This window comes from Hippopotamus amphibius, chromosome 2 (genome assembly GCF_030028045.1).
Source record: "Hippopotamus amphibius kiboko isolate mHipAmp2 chromosome 2, mHipAmp2.hap2, whole genome shotgun sequence".
NCBI lineage: Eukaryota > Metazoa > Chordata > Mammalia > Artiodactyla > Hippopotamidae > Hippopotamus > Hippopotamus amphibius.
Genome location: NC_080187.1, coordinates 25,883,394 through 25,903,233, shown reverse-complemented (window position 1 = coordinate 25,903,233; position 19,840 = coordinate 25,883,394). Strand labels below are relative to the sequence as shown.

The 19,840-nt window shown below is 35.5% G+C and overlaps 1 long non-coding RNA gene across 1 annotated transcript in view; it reads right to left on the bottom strand.

Annotated features, from left to right (window-relative positions):
- Positions 1 to 15,686: 15,686 nt before the first annotated feature.
- Positions 15,687 to 19,840, bottom strand: part of LOC130846775 (uncharacterized) — a 381,247-nt gene continuing 377,093 nt past the window's right edge. The window contains exon 4 of the long non-coding RNA XR_009051629.1: positions 15,687 to 15,782. This is a non-coding gene — a long non-coding RNA (uncharacterized LOC130846775). The remainder of the gene's footprint in view (positions 15,783 to 19,840) is intronic.

Sequence of the window (19,840 nt, the reverse complement as noted above, 5' to 3'; positions counted from 1 at the left end):
CTGATGAGTTGAATGTTAGCTGTAGGTTTGTCATATATGGCTTGTATTATGTTGAGGTAGGGTCCCTCTGTGCCCAGTTTCTGGAGAGTTTTTATCACAAATTGTTACTGTTGATTTCTCCTCCTATGGCTGTTAGCATTTGCCTTATATATTGAGGTGCTCTGATGTTGGGTGCATATATATTTACAACTGTTATATATTCTTCTTTGATCGATCCCTTGTCTCTTTCCTTGTCTCCTCTAACAGTCTTTATTTTAAAGTCTGTTTTGTCTGATGTGAGTACTGCTACTCCAGCTTTCTTTTGATTTCCATTTGCCTGGATACCTTTTTCCATCCCCTCACTTTCAGTCTGTATGTGTACCTAGATCTGGAGTAGGTCTCTTGTAGGCAGCATATATACAGGTCTTGTTTTTGTATCCATTCAGCCAGTCTCTGTCTTTCGGTTGGAGCATTTAATCCATTTACATTTAAGGTAACTATCAATATGTATGTTTTACTGCCATTTTGTTAATTGCTTTGAATTTGTTTTGTAGGTTTTTTTCTCCTTCCTCTTTTGTTCTCTTCTCTTGTGATTTGATGAGTATCTTTATTGCTGTTTAGATTCTTTTTTCTTTTTTGTGTGTATATCTATTGTAGATTTTTGATTTGCAGTTACCATGAGGTTTTGATATAGCAGTCTATATATGTACAAGATTGTTTTAAGTTGCTGGTCTCTTAATTTCAAATGCATTTCCAATATCCTGCATTTGTACTCTCCTCTTCTCACAATTGCTGGTTTTGATACCATATTTGTGTGGGTGTGATTTCTTTCCTTTACCACATGTTTGCCTTTACCAGTGAGCTTTCCCATTCATAATTGTCTTGCTTCTAGTTGTGGCCTTTTCTTTTCAACATAGAAAAGTTCCTTTAGCATTTGTTCTAAAGCTGGTTTGGTGGTGCTGAATTCTCTTAGCTTTTGCTTGTCTATAAAGCTTCTGATTTCTCTGTCAAATTTGAACAAGAGCCTTGCTGGAAACAGTATTCTTTGTTGTAGGTTTTTTCCTTTCATCACTTTAAATATATCATGCCACTCCCTTCTGGTCTGCAGAGTTTCTGCTGAAAAATCAGCTGATAACCTTATGGGGATTCTCTTGTATGTTATTTGCTGCTTTTCCCTTGTTGCTTTTAATATTTTCTTTTGGTCTTTAATTTTTGTCAATTTGATTAATATGTGTCTCAGGGTGTTCCTCCTTGGGTTTATCCTGTATGGGACTTTGCACTTCCTGAACTTGTGTGACTGTTTCCTTTCCCATGTTAGGGAAGTTTTTAGCTATTATCTCTTGAAATATTTTCTCAGGCGCTTTCTCTCTTCTCCTTCTGAGACCCCTACAATATCAATTCGGTGTGTTTAATGTAGTCCCAGAGGTCTCTTAAACTGTCCTCATTTATTTTCATTTTTTTTCCTTTATTCTGTTCCATGGCAGTGATTTCCGCAATTGTCTTCCAGCTCACGTATCCATTCTTCTGCCTCACTGATTCTGCTATTGATTCCTTCTAGTGTATTTTTCATTTCAGTCATTGTATTGTTCAACTCTTTTTTCCTTATATCTTCTAGCTCTTTGTTAAACATTTCTTATATCTTTTCAATCTGTGCCTTCATTCTTTTTCCGAGATCTTGAGTCATCTTTACTACCATTACTCTGAATTCTTTTTCAGGTAGATTACCTATCTCCACTTTACTTAGTTGTTTTTCTAAGAACAACTAAGATTGAGATTTGATTGTATCCAAATCCAAAACAATTAACAAAATGACAGTAAAACATACATATTGATAGTTACCTTAAATGTAAATGGATTAAATGCTCCAACCAAAAGACAGAGACTGGCTGAATGGATACAAAAACAAGACCTGTATATATGCTGCCTGTCTCAGAGATGCAGGACAGAGGCTTGGAGGGGGTTTAATACCATGATTGTGATCATACAGATAATAAATAATGAAAGGGAGCACTTAAACCAGGAATGTTCAATTCTGTTTTTTTCTGTGCTGTATTGTATTGGGAAAATCTATAAGAACAATTCGATGCTAAGAATCACTCATATCTTTTGAGCAAAACTCATCTCTGAAGAACCTTGAAGTGTCCTTAGATACCTAAAAGGATATATCTTGACGTGTCCTTTGAACATGATTTGTAGCAAACTTTCTCTTCGAGAAATAACACAGCTCCATGGAGACCTTTGTCTTGTCCATTCTTTAACGGGTTTTATGTAGCTGGATTACATGTTGTATGGCTGGAGTGCCTCAGGGGAGTGAAGTACTTGAACTGCTACAGTGACTTATGCTGCCTGAATTACATCCAGTGCCCTGATTTTTCACATAGTTGGGAAGATCTGTCACATGTTTATGCTATTTTGACAGTAGCTGAATTGAAATAATCCAGAGGCAAGCAATATTTTTACTTCTCTAACTGGCATACCATGGAGTAGGGAGGTTCTCAATTAGTCATTAAATGTCTAGAATAAATGTCTTGGATGCCTCTGCTGATAGAGGTATGCAGCAGAGCCATTAGAGAATCTTGTCTGAACAGTGACAAGGTCATAGGAAAGCAGAGAGTAGTATCATTCATAGACTCTGGGTACCAGTGAATTAATTTATGCAGTGTCTGAATAAGAAGAAAATGGGAAGTTCATCTAATCCTAAACTCCTCATTTTAAAGTTAAAGGAGACTAACAGCTGAAGAGATTCTTCTCTCAGGTTACAAAGAACAGAGAATATAGAACTTCTCTGACCCAGAATTTGAGTCTCTGTCTCAAGCATTTGTACAGGCTAAGTAGGGTCAGGTGCAATTATTATTTACATAGAAGTAACTAAGGCAGTCATCTGAAAAACTGTACCCTCATAGGGTTTGCATACAGTTCTCCTGGCTTACAGCTGTAGATACTATTGACTGCCTAACTCAACTGCCATATTTTACTTCGTTTTGGCTAACAAAACTTGGATTTTATTCATGTGGTCATATGCACAGGCCCAGAAAATCAATCATGACTGGTATGAACCAGTTACGACAATTCCACTTCCTTTCATTAGTCATTTACTCAGAGTTGAGCTGGCGATCCAGTATAGCCAGTGAGGCATTAGGAGAAGTCACTGGGGACTTCATGATGCTCAGAGCTGCAGCAGCCATCTTGTGACCATGAGGGGAGATACTGCACACAAACTGAGGATGATAGAACCACAGCACCAAGGGGACTAGAGTCCTTGACAACATTGTTTAGCTGGCAACCAGATCTGGGTCATCACACTTTTGGATAGCATGCTAATCCAACAGCAAATGACCTTACAGTTTAAGCCATTCATACTGTGACTTGCAGCTGCCCTTATTTTGAAGATATATAAAGAAAATTTCCAATAATGGCTAAGACTTTGAAAAATAGTTTATTCATTAATAGGCCAGTACATTCCTCAAAAGCAAAGACTGCCAGGCCTTTCATTCTTATATTCCCAAGGCTCAGGTCAGTATCTGATATTGTGTGGATGTTCAGAAAATGTATAAAGCATATTTGACATGTATTCTTACATAGACAAATACATTGCAGAGTAAAGTTTGGAGTGGATGTGACTAAACTTGAAAATTAGTCTTTGTAGAGAACCTAACACAAGCTAGCCCTTGTCCTAGTGAACTTCTCAAACCACTGTGGTACCAAGGGCAGGATGATGTGAGCAGTCTACCCTGGGTGCAGGCAGTGAGGGGTGCATTATCCATAAGGATTATAAAACAGTACAAAAAGTGGACTGAGAAGTTGTTCTGCTCTTCATTGTCACCATGAGCCAGAAATTCTGAACAACATCTGTGATAATATACTTCTCCCTGAGAAAAATCTTTTGTTAGTCTAAATTCTAAACAATTATTGTGGTTACTACTGAGTTTCAATAATACACATGTGAGCTTTAAATTAATACATTTTTGTTACTTAACCTTTAATAAACATTATATTCTACAGAGAAGTTAATTTAGAGAATTCCCAATTATTCAGGCAGTCCTTGACAGGCAAAGGTCAGCTATGGGCATTGATACTGAGATTACATTTGTGACAATTTGGAACCATTCCAGCTTGTACTAGGTGCAGTTCACATTCTTAGCATTTGTGGTATTACCTATCCCTATATTTAAACAGGTGATTCTGAATAAACATCTACAACATAGCTATTGAAAAAGATGAAGAAACAGAATTAGAGTTATTTCATTTCAAACATTCTGGGTGAACACTTGGAGAATTGATTTGCATCTAAAACTTAAAACAGAGCAAAAGTGCAAGGTATTATGTTCTTGGCTTTAGCTCATAAATGAATTTGAATTTTTATGTCGTGAATTTTTAGATGAGGTTAATTAGACACCAAAACTACTATTTACAAGCAGCCAGAATCAGTTTAATCAATGTACCCTGAAACACTATACTTTAAAATTAATCCTTGATGTTAAGCACATAGAAACTGTGCAAAAGGTCATTAACTAAACAACAACATGGTGTAAGAAAATGAGTATTTTGCATAGGAAAAAAGATTAAAATTTCGATGAAGAATGAAGAAGAAACAACAAAAGATCCTTGTCTTACATTGCTAGAAGTCAAAAGTATAAAAGGATGTTTGACTGCCTCAATCATTTTCTCAAAAAACTGGACACTTGTTCTAAAGTAACTGATCAAAATAATGTCAATATTATTTATCATATAGCCATTTCCTTGATTTTTGCAGAAGATTTTACAAAACATAAAACATTTTTGATAAATTTTCTGAAGAAGTTATTTTAGTTAGTTTGTTTTTTAAATTTCAAAGACATACGAAAGCTGATAGAATTGATCCCAAAGACAAAGACATGGCCTATATAACAAATTCTGGAATTTATTGTGAAATAGGAATTTTATATATTTGCCAAATGTATTCTATGTATAATATTTTTCTTTTTTAAAAAAATAAATTTATATATTTATTGGCTGCATTGGGTCTTCGTTGCCCGCTTGCAGTGGCTTCTCTTGTTGTGGAGTACAGGGTCTTGGTATGTGGGCTTCAATAGTTGTAGCATGTGGGCTCAGTAGTTGCAGCTCAAGGGCTCTAGAGCACAGGCTCAGTAGTTGTGGTGCACAGGCTTAGCTGCTCCGTGGCATGTGGGATCTTCCCGGCCCAGGGATCGAATCTGTGTCCCCTGCGTTGGCAGGCAGATTCTTAAGCACTGCACCACCAGGGAAGTCCCTGTATAACATTTTTTCCTAACTATGTGTGTATCACTCGATTCTTGTGAAAGAAAATTTTTTAATTAAAATTAATAAAAATAGAATTTTTGATCAACTATGAGAGAAGATAGGTCAATTATACTCCAAAAATAAACCAACAAACTCATAGAAAAAGAGATCAGATTTGTGGTTACCAGGGGCAGGAGTGGAGGGAGGGGGAATTAGATGAAGGCAGTCAAAAGGTACAAACTTCCAGTTATACGATAAATACTAGGGATGTAATATACAACACGATAAATATAATTGACACTACTATATGTTATATATGAAAGTTAAGAGTAAATCCTAAGAGTTTTAATCATGAGGAAAAAATTCTTTTTCTATTTCTTTAATTTTGTCTTCATATAACATGATGGATATTCACTTACTGTAATAATCATTTTTTTCATGATGTATGTAAGTCAAACCATTATGCTGTACACCTTAAACTTACATAGTGCTGTATGTTAATTACATCTCTCAAAGTAGAAGATTAACTAATTAAAACAAATAATTTTTTATCAACTATAAGGGAAGATAGATTGACAAGTCTGGCTATACCGTCTATTGAACATAAATAGGCAAAGAAGACTAAATTTGACAAAGTCACATTTGCACAAAGCACAAAAACAGAAAGTATGATGATATTATGTAAATGTAGGTGTAAGCTTTTTTCCCTTTTAAAAACTACACTAATGTAATTAAAACCATTAATCCTTTAATTTTTTTCTTTTTTTATAATGTAATTTTCTATTGGTGTGATTATATATATGTATCATAGAAAAATTTTACTGTGGTATTTCTTTCCTTGCCACTATTATTATTCATTCATTTCATTATTATTACTGAAAATAATTTTGCCACTTAGAGGAGGGGGGTGTGCTCAAAATGATCTATTTTAACGTGTCAGATGTGATAGGTTCTCCACTTTTAGCCGCTGTGTTTTACAAGTGAGAAAGTCAAGACTAAGAGAAGTTAGGTGTTCAAGGTCCCAAATTTAAGAACTATCATGAAGATAATCTTCTATGAGGATTCAAATGATTGCAATCCTTAGAGCCCACAGAGCCCACCAATTCAGCCCATGCTAGAGCACAGCACAGGGCAGAGAGGACGCTGTGGTTGACTTCATGCGTATTCATAAATTTTACTTGAATATAAGTCAACCCTATTTTAAAGCCTTTTCCTTGCTTCACCCAAACAAAATTTTCCACTAAAAAATAAATATCAACTGTGAAACAGCCTATTTATGTAAGCAAAAACATTATCTAATCCCCATTTATTATGATTCATACATATACAATGCACTTGATTATACTTTTTGGTAATGTTACATTTCTAGTAAAGTTTATTAAAAACAGAACTCTTTGAGAGATGCAAAGGGAATCACTATGAAAATCCACAATAAACCCCATACTGCCAGCCTCATTCCCCTAGTTAATATTGTTCTTGAAGATATACAGAGGAAAGGCGTATGGGGCCCCTTCTCAGTTGTGTTATACTATATTCTGTTTCCATGGGAATACATACTAAGGAGATGAAATCATGAAGTACTCTAGAAGGTGCTAATATCTCAATGGGGCATAATAACCCACTGAAAATATCTACATTCACATAAAATGTGTCAAAGGAGAATAATGAAAATCTTGGGGAGGAGAGGGAATGAACACCATAGACATGGCAGACCAAGTTGCCATGCTAGCTTTGATGCTGTATTTCACATATAATATTAAAATACCATTGGTTGTAATTTAATTTGGTCAGGGTCAGTGTCTACCCTTTGAGTATACAGATATCTCTTTCTTTCAATCCCTCTTCCTCTCTCCTGTAGATTTTCAACCCTGTGGACTCTTTCATCATTTTTTCTATCACTGTCATTATTCTCCATCTTATCAAATTTGTCAGTTATTGTGACATTAAGTGCCAAGCAATTTACAAAGATCATCAGAATGCACTTATCATGTAGGAATTACTTCCCCCCCCCCCCCCCCATTTTGCTGCTGAGGAAATTGAGAGTCAGGGAGAACAACACAGCTAATAAGCAGGATTTAGGACTTGAACCCAGGTCCCTCTGATGTGTTCTTCACTAAACCCCACTTCCTCGCTGATTGACCAGGATGCCTGAGGCTCCTCATTCTTTTAGTTACACTTAGCAGCTTACAAACATCCTATGAAATAAGACACTTCTGGCAGGTATAATGGGAATCCTAACTTAGCCTCAAGCTATCCCAGCACAGATACTCTATCGAGAAGAACAAGCATTAAGAGTCTTCTCTACGAATCAAATGCCATGATGGTTTTGGCTAAAAGAAAGTTCAAAATATGCATATCTAAGGAGAAGGCAGAAGAGAAAGGGAGAACACTATAGTGAAGGTATCTGAGAATGTTCGCTGCTGGGCCACACCAACTCACGGGTGAGCCATGTGCAGAGTGAGACTGGGGCACCAGCTGAAGGAGCTCTATTCACAAAGGACTCTGATACATGGGTACAAGCCGGGCTGACCAGGGTACAAAGTTTAAACCAGAGTGGGAGAAAGGACTGGCCTAGCACTGCATGAAAAAATGATACAACTTTAGTTAGGGTCAATCAATTGCAACAACAAATAGACTCAAAAAAGTATACTGGCTCAAGCACTGAACTGTTTCTTTGCTTTTTTGTTGTTTGTTTGCTTTTGGCTTTGTTTGTATGTTGAGGGTTTGCGTGCGCGTGCACGTGCGCACTCAGAAATAGTCCAAGGCAATTCTAGGTTGGCAGAATGATCACAAGTCATTCAAAGATTCAGGCTCTGTCACCTTTAACATGGTTTTCAAGGTCATGTCAGGTATTAACATCTAGCCAGATGAAGGAAAGAACACAGAAGACCGTTGTGGGAAATGGAGTACTGCCGGGTATTCAAAAAGGAAAGGTATCGGGGTGGTGAACGGTTAATAGACTCCAGAGAACTTATCCCCACTGTCACGGCAGCTTTGGAAACATTAGATAACAACTCTGATATCAGCATTCTCAAAGAGGTTTCCAGTCCTTGTGATGGAAAAGCAACCCCTTGTTGTGGCTTTACAGTCAGCTGGAAAGGCCAGAGGTAATAGAAATCTACTGGTAAGAAGAAAGAAGACCGTTGTTGCCTGAGACAGCAGAGAGGTCTGCTCAAGGCTCACAGGAAAGGAGGTTGAGTAACAATAGTTATAGCAAGAGTCACAGCTACCTAAAAGTTCAAGTGTTTATTTTCAAATATCCAGACTCAAAGGAAGAAATAAAAAAGTAACAAAGGTTATTAATAATCATTCCACTTGGAGATTTTAAAATTATTAACATTTTGGTGAATACTCTGCCAAATGTATGCTTGCTCGTGGGTGCTCGCTCTCTCGTGCGTGCGCACTGTCTCGCTATATATACAGTTGCAGTCGTCCCTCAGTGTCTGTAGGGGATTGGTTCCAGGACCCCTGTGGATACCAAAATCTGTGGTTGCTCAAGTCCCTCATATAAAATGCCACAGTACTTGCATATAACCTATGCACATCCTCCTGTACACTTTTTTTTTTAATTAACTAATTTCTTTATTTATATTTGTTGCTGTGCACGGGCTTTCTTTGGTTGTGGTGAGTAAGGGCTACTCTTCGTTGTGGTGTGTGGACTCCTCATTGCCGTGGCTTCTCTTGCTGTGGCGCGTGGGCTTCAGTAGTTGTGGCTCACAGGCTCTAAAGCACAGGCTCAATAGTTGTGCCACACGGGCTTAGTTGCTCCGCAGCATGTGGGATCTTCCTGGAGCAGGGATCGAACCCGGGTCGCCTGCATTGGCAGGTGGAGTCTTAACCACTGCACCATCTAGGAAGCCCTCCTCCTATACACTTTAAATCATGCCTAGACTTCCTATAATACCTAATACAATGTAAATGCTATGTAAATAGTTGCAGGCACATGGCAAATTCAAGTTTTGCTTTTTGAAAATTTTTGGATTTTTAAAAAATATTTTTGATCTGCAGTTTGGTTGAATCCATGGATGGGGAATCCATGGATATGCAGAACCAACATATACATACATATATATTTTAAGATGATACATCATACTTCTGTATTATAGCCTGCTTTTTTCACCTAACCATTAAAGATTCTTGCTCTTGCATTCATAAATAAAATCTTAGTCTGTTTCTTCTTTCTTTTTATTTATCTGTATCCTTTTAGCTTGTAAATAAAGCTGCAATGAATATTCTTGTTCATATATCTTGTCATTCATCTAATTATTTACATAAGAAAAATTCCCAGACAAAATGATTCATCACATCATTCATGCCTACATGCTTCAGTGCATAACCTTAAGAGTGTACACATTTAAAAGTTTGAAATATATTGCCAGATTTCTCTCAAGAAGACTGTACCCACTGACATCAGCAGTATATGAATCCTTGATTCCTAGAGTTACAAGCTCTAGATACCTTTATTATCTTTAACATTTGCCAAAAAAGCAAAAATGAACTCCCATTTTTATTTTAATTTTTATTTCTTTGATTATTAGTGGTCATAGTAATGACTTTGATTATGTGTAGTCTGCATTTATTCAAATGCTTATTGGCCATCCTGCATTTGTTGTATTTGAATATCTGGCAGCTCGGTGCCCTCAGCAGTTACTGTTTCTCTTCAGAAATTTTTTACCATGCTAATTTTTATTTTAAATGAACTTCAAAGTAATTTAATAATAAAAAATCATCAAGATTGTGTTAAACACATGGGTTTGTTCATCAGTGAATAATGGCATCACTAGAGTAAGTATTGACACAAGAACCAAATATAACTCTTCATTTATTGCTCCCTTTCTATGATCTTTGATGAAGTTTTATAGTTTTCTTCAGGTAAGTTCAGAACTTTTATTTTTTAAGTTTATTCCTAAATACTTTATGTATTAAGCTGTATTTTGTGTCAGAATGTCCACCATTGTATTTCTTACCTGATCCTTCTTTGTTAGATAAGAACTTTTTGAGTTTTATATATTCATTTTTTAACCTGCTACATAATTGGTTTCTCTTTTTATATCTATGAGTTTTTTGTTGGTTTCTTGGGTTTTTATGAAGTTGGAGATTTGAATTTTTTCTGTATTTATATCTCTTTATCTTCTTCACTATTTGCATGGCTGATTGTTCCAAAACAGTGTGAAATAATAGTGGGGATAACAGACATGCCTGATTTGTGTCTGACTTTAAAGGAAATGGCATTGTGAGTGAGTGTGTGTTTGTATGTCTGTATGTGAATGAGTATGTAAATGTATGTTTATTGTATGAAGAAAATAGCATCTTAATTCTGTTCCTCATAGACTTTTAACAAGGAACAATCAATAAAAATTGTTAAATGCCTTTTTAATACCCATCATGGTACTTACAGAAAGTAATTCTTGCAGCTAGGCTTTGCATTTGACAGGGAGTTTCTAAGCAAAAATGGGAGAATCATGTTAGTTATATTGTATTCATTGCCTATAACAAGGAAGGCCAAATCTTTAATCCTGAAAAGATGCATCTCCAGAATCTCAAGTTCAGCCATATACTATAAAAAACTTCAGTGTACATTTTTAAAAATGAATGATGACTACAAACTGCTTAAGGAGAGCAAAATAATTGCCATGAAATAGAACAAAGATCAGGTAATTATGTGGAAAACCTGGAACCTCACTGCCCAAGGGGTTTATAATATGAAACCAAAATAAAAATGCCCAAGGCAGATAAGAGATAGGTATACAGTTGCTTCATGCCTTACAAAGAAAGCAAATAGTTGCTTTCTTAAAATAGACTTCTTTTAAATGGAATCCTTCAGGGGAATAAAGGAGTTGATCTTTAATGTCCCTTTCAGATCCGCTATGAAAATGAGGGACCTCTAGAAGAAGAGGCTGCTAAGAGCTAATGGAAACATAGCTAAGAATGTCCTCCTCCTTTCTTCAGAGGAGGAGGGGGTAGTTTTATTGTGAACTCACTGACCTAGAAGGACCCACTTACCCAGTGGAGAGGGAGAATAGAGTTGTATTTTCTCCAGGAAGCCTTTCCCTACTTCTTTTTCAACCTTAGTTCCTAATAAAATTAGACTCTCCCCTCCTTCTAAGCCCTATATCATTTAGTGTGCCTCTCCTTGGCACTTTCTCTTCTAATTATTATGTATATGTTCTTTTCCAACTAGAAAATAAGACTACTGAAGGCAAAATTCATGTGTTTGTATCATGCCCACCCATACCCTATAGCTCCCAAAACAGGACCCTGTGTAGAGCGTACATTGTTCAGTAAGCACTATTAAATGAAGAAATGAGTGATAAACATAAGCTTAACTTAGATCCCTTAACAGTATTACTACTGGTCATAATAAGAACGATAGTAATAACTAATGTTTATGAAGTGCCTAGTATGTGCCAAGATTTTAATATGTATTATCCCTTTATATCCTTATAATGGTCCTGGCAGGTAGATATTATCCCTACTCAAGAGATGAAGAAAGGAGGTTCAGAGATGTTCTCTGATTTGCCAAGGCTCACATAAAAGAGACTAAAAGGTCTTTCTAGACATCAAAGACCATGTTCTTTCCAATGTACCAAGTTGTCAGGTGTCAATAGGAATTTCAACCCTACTTACATGAACTGTCTGGTGTTCCTATTCTGCAAAGATTACTTTGAAGAATTTTAGAAGAAAAAAATATGTTCAAATGTGGGTGGGATTTCCAATGAGTTTTGAAATTGGAGAAAATGTATTGCCAAGCACTAAACAAACACTGAATCTGTTTTGTGAGTTAATGGATTAAGTTGGATTTCAGTGGCATTCCCGTATCATACACAGCATACACATGCTCATGCCTTTCTCCAAAAACTTCGGAGCAGTTGGTGTTGATCACAGACACTGCCAGCTAGCTGGACTGTTTCGGAAGAATGCTACATACAGAGTTTGTATCTGAGACTGCTGCTTATCCAAAAAAAGTTTGTGAAAGCATTTTGACAGCCCAAATAATCCTCTTGAAAACAGAATAAGAGATTCCCTAAAATATCTTTCCCTGTTTAAAATATAAAGTTCTTGAAGGCAGGAACTCTTACTTTCTGTATAGAGCATAAGCTGCTACGTAATACATGCTCAATAATCATTTATTAAAAGAAATGAGCAAAATTTAGCACTACGGAGTTTAAGCCCATTTACACTGGTTATAACAAACAGTAGGTACTACCAAATCTGGTTTTCTTTAAACAATTCTAATAGTCTTGCAAGGAAAACTTCAAAATGAAAGGTGTAAGCAAAAACAGAGGAAATCAAACAAACAAAACCCTTGGGTGCCAGCTCATGATAGGCCTTGTGTACCATGCCCGGAAAAAGAAAATATCACTAGAATAAGCAAATTGAAAAATTAGAAAACTGGCTATTGATAAAATTTAAAGTAGGGATAGAAAACTTTACAAGTTGCATTTAATATTGATCAGTTGTTAGTGACTTTCTAGAGTTTCTTGCTGAGAAAGGTCTGAGACCAGATGCAGGCTCAGAGAGTAGAGTATTATGATCTACTCTTAATGTCTGATGGTCATAGTCTGTGGCCATAGTGCTGGTGCTCCTACCATGCATATATTTAATACCCTAGGTATAAAAGGAAAAAGAGGAATTCCCTGGTTGCTTAGTGGTTAGGAATCCAGGCTTTCACTGTCGAGGCCCAGATTTGATCCCTGGTTGGGGAACCGAGATCCCACAAGCCATGCAGCATGGGGGGGGTAAAAAAAGAAGAAGAAAAGAAACAACATTAAAGAAATAGAAAAAAAAATCTTTAAAAAAAAAAAGGAAAAAAGGAAACAAAAAGGGCTTTAAGAAATAGTTTGATCTGCCAGAGTCATTTATTCAACTATAAGACTTTAAGAGGCCGTTAGTTTTTCTGACAAAATATAATTATTGAGGAGCTTAATTCTTAAAGATAACTTTTCCTTCATTAAAAATTAATATTTTATAGGCCTGTATACAGACCAGAAGCAACATAAACTCAAAACTCAGTCTGATTCTTCTATTAATTAAATAATATAGTACACAAGAGGACAACTTTATGCCTTGCCCCCTCCTACCCCCTGTCCAAAATGCATACACACATTTGCATATGCACATATGTAGGCAACAGAGGGACCAGCTAACTAACCAGAGCTGAATGCCAGCATGAGGAGGCCAGACTGTGGAGAACTCTAAAGTAACACAGGCACAATTGTGAGGACTTTCAATGCCAAACCACAAATAGTTTATGAAGAAGACCATTGGTACTATGGTCCTCTGGTTTTCACACATTCAGAAACAGTGGGAATTGGAAGTTTCACTAGAGGAAAAAGAAAACCCCAAATGCTACCCAATAACAGTTAAACTTAGTGAAAGAATTTTGATTTAAACCTGTTTGCATGTCTTTAAATCTTGCTCCAGGTTTTATCTTAAATTTGAAAACAATGGTAGATGCTTAATGATTTATACTTTTTCATTTAAAAACAGTATTGGCTAAAATCTGTGTTATCCCTGTTTTTCAAGTCATGAATAGCAACAAGGAATCTTTCTTTTAGTTCTCTTTTGTAAGTCAGTTTTTGCCTAGTAGCAAAGACATTAAGTGATACAGGAAATAGTAAAATACAGTGAATTATTTCATATTTATACCTATAGGATGGCTTTTTAACTATCTGACCTGTTTAAGAAAGCAAATCCATTGTTCTAGGAAATAGAATACTACGAAAGTTCACTAATGAAAATAACTAATCAGAATTGTAATTTGCAAACTACACATTTGTGCTTGAAGCTTTGTCTTCTAAGGTTTCATTTGTTTGCTTTTTGCCCAAGTTGTCAAAAAAGAACACAAACAAACAAAAAGACCCTCCCCTAATCTTCCACTTTAGATTGTTGCTGTTTTGTTTTTGTTTTGTTTTTTTTTCCTTTTCAATAAATAGGAAAAAGAAAAGAACAAACCACAAAACAAAACAAAACAAAACAAAAAAACCCCCAAAAAACAAACCCAGAAAACCAAAAAAACAAACAAAAAAACAAATCCCACCCTAATCTTAGCCAATAATAGTGTTTTATTTGTTCTCATTATCTAATTCTGGATGATTTTATTTTATTCTATCTGAGCTTTCTATTGTAAGGTGCTTCAAGTCTGTTTTGAAAATAATCTGGGTATGAAAAAAATAATAAATAAAGGACCATTGCCTAGACCTTCTAACTCTAATTCCAGAGCTCCTCCACCACATGATGGCCGAATCTGCTAGACTATCTTGAATAATCTTGCAAAGAAACATTAAAAATTTTATAATAAACCATCTCAAGGAATCTCCAGTTGTGTTTTCAGAAGCTGACAATCTTATTTAGTAACCATTCCAGAGATACAGTGCCACAGGGTGCTGCAGTATTGGACCCAGTGAAACTGTGTACTGTTGGTCACCAGCAAGAACCCAGAAGTACCTGTTCTTTGGTTCTCCCCAGTCCAGGGTTTCCAGACAGCTCCTTCACATACATACCATCCCAACTCTTTCCCCAAAAATCTCATGAGTCATGAAAATAAATTTTCTACTTAAATTTACCCTACCAACTATTTATTTTTAACTTTGAGGCCCTGATCCTGATAATGGTATTATCCAGCCAACTCAATGATTTTGCTTGCTTTTAGTGGATGTTAATGGAACAGAGTGGCTGTAAACATTTTATGAGTAGTCCTACTTGTTGATCTTCAAGTTATCCCTATGACCACCAATTCTGTCTTTTCGCATATGTGTACCTTGCACTGGGATGGTCTTCCTCTTGTATCCAAGCTCTTCAAGGACCAACTTATTTTTCTGTCATGGCTTCCATGCTCAGTCCTGCTAAAAATGACCTCTTTTATTTGAATTTCTGTATAATTTATTCTGTGCTCCTCTTCCTTCTTATCATATAAGGTAGTTTTTAGCTGCATGTCTTGACTTCCCTAAAGGACTGCACGTTCCTCCAAAGCAGGATCTTTGTCTGATTCATTAGTTGCCAAGAACTTAATAAAAGTTCGGTAAATTATTTATTCGATCTATGATAGAATAAATAAAATGACAGAATTTAAACACATACTGTTATTCAATGTATATATTATTAGATTACGTACTGCTACCAGGACTTAGAGTTGATTTTTAGAATTTTTAAAGCAATTAATCTTGGTTCCCAATCTTTTAAATATAAAATATACTTCCAAGGCTTGATTTTGCAACATACATCTCCCTAAAGTGGAAAATGACTCATGGCATGATATTATTTTGAAAATAGTTATTTAAAATTAGGTTTCTATTAAAACATTTTTTTGGATAAGTGTTATAAAAGTAGGTTTGAGAATTACAAATCATGGTCAAGTATAACAATGCTTATAGGCATGAACATACTCATTATAGGCTGTGTTAGTTTCCTAGGGCTGCCACAACAAAGTATCACAAACTGAGTGGCTTAAAACAACAGACGTTTATTCTCTCACAGTTCTGGAGGCTGAATGTCTAAAATCAAGGTGTTGGTAGGGCATGCTTCTAACACCATCACATTGGGCAGTAGGATCCAACATGTGAATTCTGGGGAGACACAAATGTTCAGACCATAGCATGTCATTTTTTTCCTTTGGTTGCATGATGTGATATTTTATAGCAATAGTTTTCCTAATATGAAACTACTAATATATTCCTTTCAAACATCCGGCCTGGACATAAAGTAGGGTTCCTTTAATATTCTGCTAAATTTATTTTACTAGTGTCATACAGAGTATTTTTAAAAGTTCATTATACATGAGATATGTCTAAATTTTTTGGTTTCTGCTGTTTTTGTTAGGGTTTCAATATTATAATTATGCTAGTTTATAAAATTAAATTTTATCTTTTTCTAGGTTTCGGAACAGGTTTTATATAATTTATTAAAAGTTTGAAATCACTTATAAAAATGTTTAGAACCAAAGCCTTTTTATGTCTAATAACTTGACAACTTTTTAAAATACTTTCTTGATTATTCATCTATTTTCCCACTTGTCCTTGAGTTCAAGGACTCTTGCTTTCCTTTTAATTGCATTTAATTAAATTTTATTTTCCTGCTATTATCTTTGCCCATCCTTTAATTTTTATTGTTTGGCATTATTTGGTTTAGTTGTGTCTCTTTTAAATATCATATGCTTTAATTGAGGGGTGGGATCCAGTCTGATTTTGTCTCTTTTATGTTTATTCCTATAAAATATCTCAGTTCTCATTTGGCCATTTTTAAAAGAGTCTGTGATTTTAATGTTTATTTCATTTGTTGAAAATCTGTTAATATATGGATTATGTTTTCTTTGGTTATCTTTCCCCTGGTGATTAGGAAGGTAGAGAAGAGACTACATATCCTGGATCTTGATGGCTAAGTAGTCAGATGGGGTCAGCCATGGTGTGGGAACTCAGTACTTTGTTTGTTTCACAAATAATGTTATCAAAACCCAGCAAAGTTAGTTCCATGACTAGTGTTCTTAACTTCAGGACAGTGCTTTCTATTGCCTCAATTTATGAGCAACTTTGCTCTATTTTATGTAAATGAGCCTTTCCTCCTCAACAATTCCCACCCCATATGTTCACACTTCCTTCTCATGGAAGAAGCATCTTTCCCACTATATCAGTGTTATCTACAATCTTAGCAAGGCATACAAGGCTATACACCCACAGAGGAATGCAAAAATAATGTATTAGTTGAAGTTGGATCTTAGTGAATTAAGAATAAGCTTATCATATTTTTAAAGTTCCTTTCATTTCAACTTAACACTGAAATTGGTAAAAGTGATTTAGGGATGATTTTTGGCATTTAGGAGCTCACTCCTTATTCAAGGAGGCAGATGCATGAATAAGTAACTATAATACATGTCAGACTCTAATGTACATTACAATTTGGAAAACATCTTTGACATAATAAATATGGCATTTAGTGAAGTTTACATGTAATTCCCTCTCATCATTTCTCTGAAGAAAATGAGTGTTTCAGAATACTTTTAATAAAGATTAATTTAGCCATCAGTCTTATTATAGGGTTGGTATTTTCATTGAAAAAGAACACACACCTCCATACAAAAGCACGCACACAGGCACACACTCAAATATTAAAAGACTAAGTTTGCCTTTTATCTGTAGCAGCATGGTTCAGTTGCTGAAGGAGAGAAGGAAAACAGGCAAGGAAGGACAGAGGGAGGGGGGGAGGGAACGGGGAAGGAGGAAAAGGGAAGGAAGGAAAAGGAAGGGAGGGAAGGAGGAAAAATCTTTTTTAAAAAATAAGAAGGAAGGAAGATGACTCATGAAGGAAAGAGCAGAACTCATCTAATCCATTTCAGCCTGTGTTATCTCTGAATGAAACACTTGTGAGTTTCAACGTCCTTATTTGAAAAATGATGATTATGCTACACTCATAGGGTTGTGTAGATTTCAATTAAACAAGGCAGCAACTGGAGGCCGCCGCTGGCACATGGCAAGCCCTCAATAACTGATACAACAGATTGCTAAGTTAATTGAGCATCTACATTGAGGGAGCTGCCTGTCATCTCATTTAGTACCTCTGCAGCATCAACTGATTAATTTATTTCGACAAATCTGCTTACAGTTGCTCCTTACTGTTGCAGACACACACAAAAAAGTGACTGAAACTGACAAACTTTTAGCTGACATTGACACATCTTTTTGTTGCACCTCTAGACACTCATTTTCTGAAATTAACTCATATTACTCTATGCACAAATTAAACTCCAGTAAAAATGAAAGCTGCAATAAATCAACCCCCTAAATCTTGTACTTCAAGGGTAACTCCATAAATCACAGAGAAAGTTAGAGACTTGTCTTGAAGGAGGTTTCATGTATCAGAGAAATTTTTTAAAAAGTGAATAATTTATGGTTAAAATAGATCTCCAGTCGCCTGTTAGAAATGTTTCCACTGCCTAATTACCACAGTAATCTGGAGATGATTCAGGTTCATGTTTGGCAGTAATGCCTTTGAAAAGGTGCTACCTCTGAAAATTACTTTATTTATGATGGTGCATAAATGCAAAGCATTATCCTGACTGTTAAGTGACAGCCTCTTTTTGTGAATGTTCCATTGTCTTTGCTGCAGGAAGCAATTTAATAGTTCTTTTTTGCCTCAGACAGATTTTTCCCACATGTCCTCTATTGCTGCAATGCTAAGAATTTTTGAGAAAGCTAAATACATATTCCAGGTCATTAAAACATTTTCTTAAACACTGAACTTTCATTTTTTAAAGACTAATATATACTTATTTACTGTAAGTTGGCTTTGTGCTAATAACTTTTATTTATTTGGATGTCAGGTGTGCTAAGACTTTTACATATATTTTCTCATTTAATCCTCGCAACACCTCTGTGTGTGGTAGGTACCGTTCTTACCATCACAGTACAAGAAACACCATGGGCTAGAAAATTGAAATAACTAAGTCCTCACAATAGTGGAACCAGGACTCAAGCCCAAACAGTCAGATGGCAGAAGCCAAGCTCTCAAATCTGGTTCTGTTTGTCTCCTGGTTAGCCATTACATATTAAAAGAAATATGAAATTTTAGAACAGCATGTATGGAAGGACCCCTAGTGTGATATATTTCCTTGGTGTGTATGTGCGTGTAAGGATATATAATGAATGTTTATAATATATATCATATTTTTATATATGTGCATGTATTATATTTTTAAATAATACAGACATCAAAAATAATTAAAGGTTTTACAATATGTAGCACTTTTTATAGTAAGGACTTCCTATATGCTAGATATTTCACATGCATTATCTCACTTACTTCTCAAAATAACCCAGTAACATGGGCACTGTTATCTATCTACTTTACAGATGAGAAGCAGCACAGTAAAGTAAAGAGATTTAACCAAGGTCATAGAGCTAAAAAGTGGCCAAGCTAAGACTCAACCAGATAATGACATATATATATAGACACACACATATGTCTACACACACATACATATACATGGATGTATATACACATACATATATGTGTGTGTATGCACATATATAAAAATATACATATACAGACATATACATAGTTTTAATTTAAAAAGGGACCATCAACTAACATAGTTTGAAATAAGTTCACAAAATGAACTTTAAAAAAATGAGTCTCAATAGTAATCTCCATTGGCCAAGATCACCCTTCCCTGCACTTACAAACGGACACTGTCCCTCACTGCCCATGACTCCCCCTTGTCTTTTCTTCTGTGGTTTCTTTGGTTAACACAATTCCTTTCAGATTGGCACATTCAGTTTTCAGAGGCAGTGATATCTTCAATTAGATAATTATAAAGTATTATGGCCTGAGAGACATTTTCTCACTCTCTAGTGACTATGCCTCTATTCCAGGAGTCAGCAAACTACAGCTTTTTGCGTTTATTTTTTTTGTACAGTCCATGAAGAATAGTATTTACTTTTAAAAAATGGCTTAAAAATCAAAAGAAGAATAATATTTCATGACATATGAAAAATTATATTAATTGTAAATTTCAATGTTCATAGATAAAGTATTATTGGGACACAGCCATGCCAATTAGTTTATGCGTTGTCTGTGACTTTTTTTGCACTACAATAGCAGAGTTAAGTAGCTGCAACAGAGACCATATGGC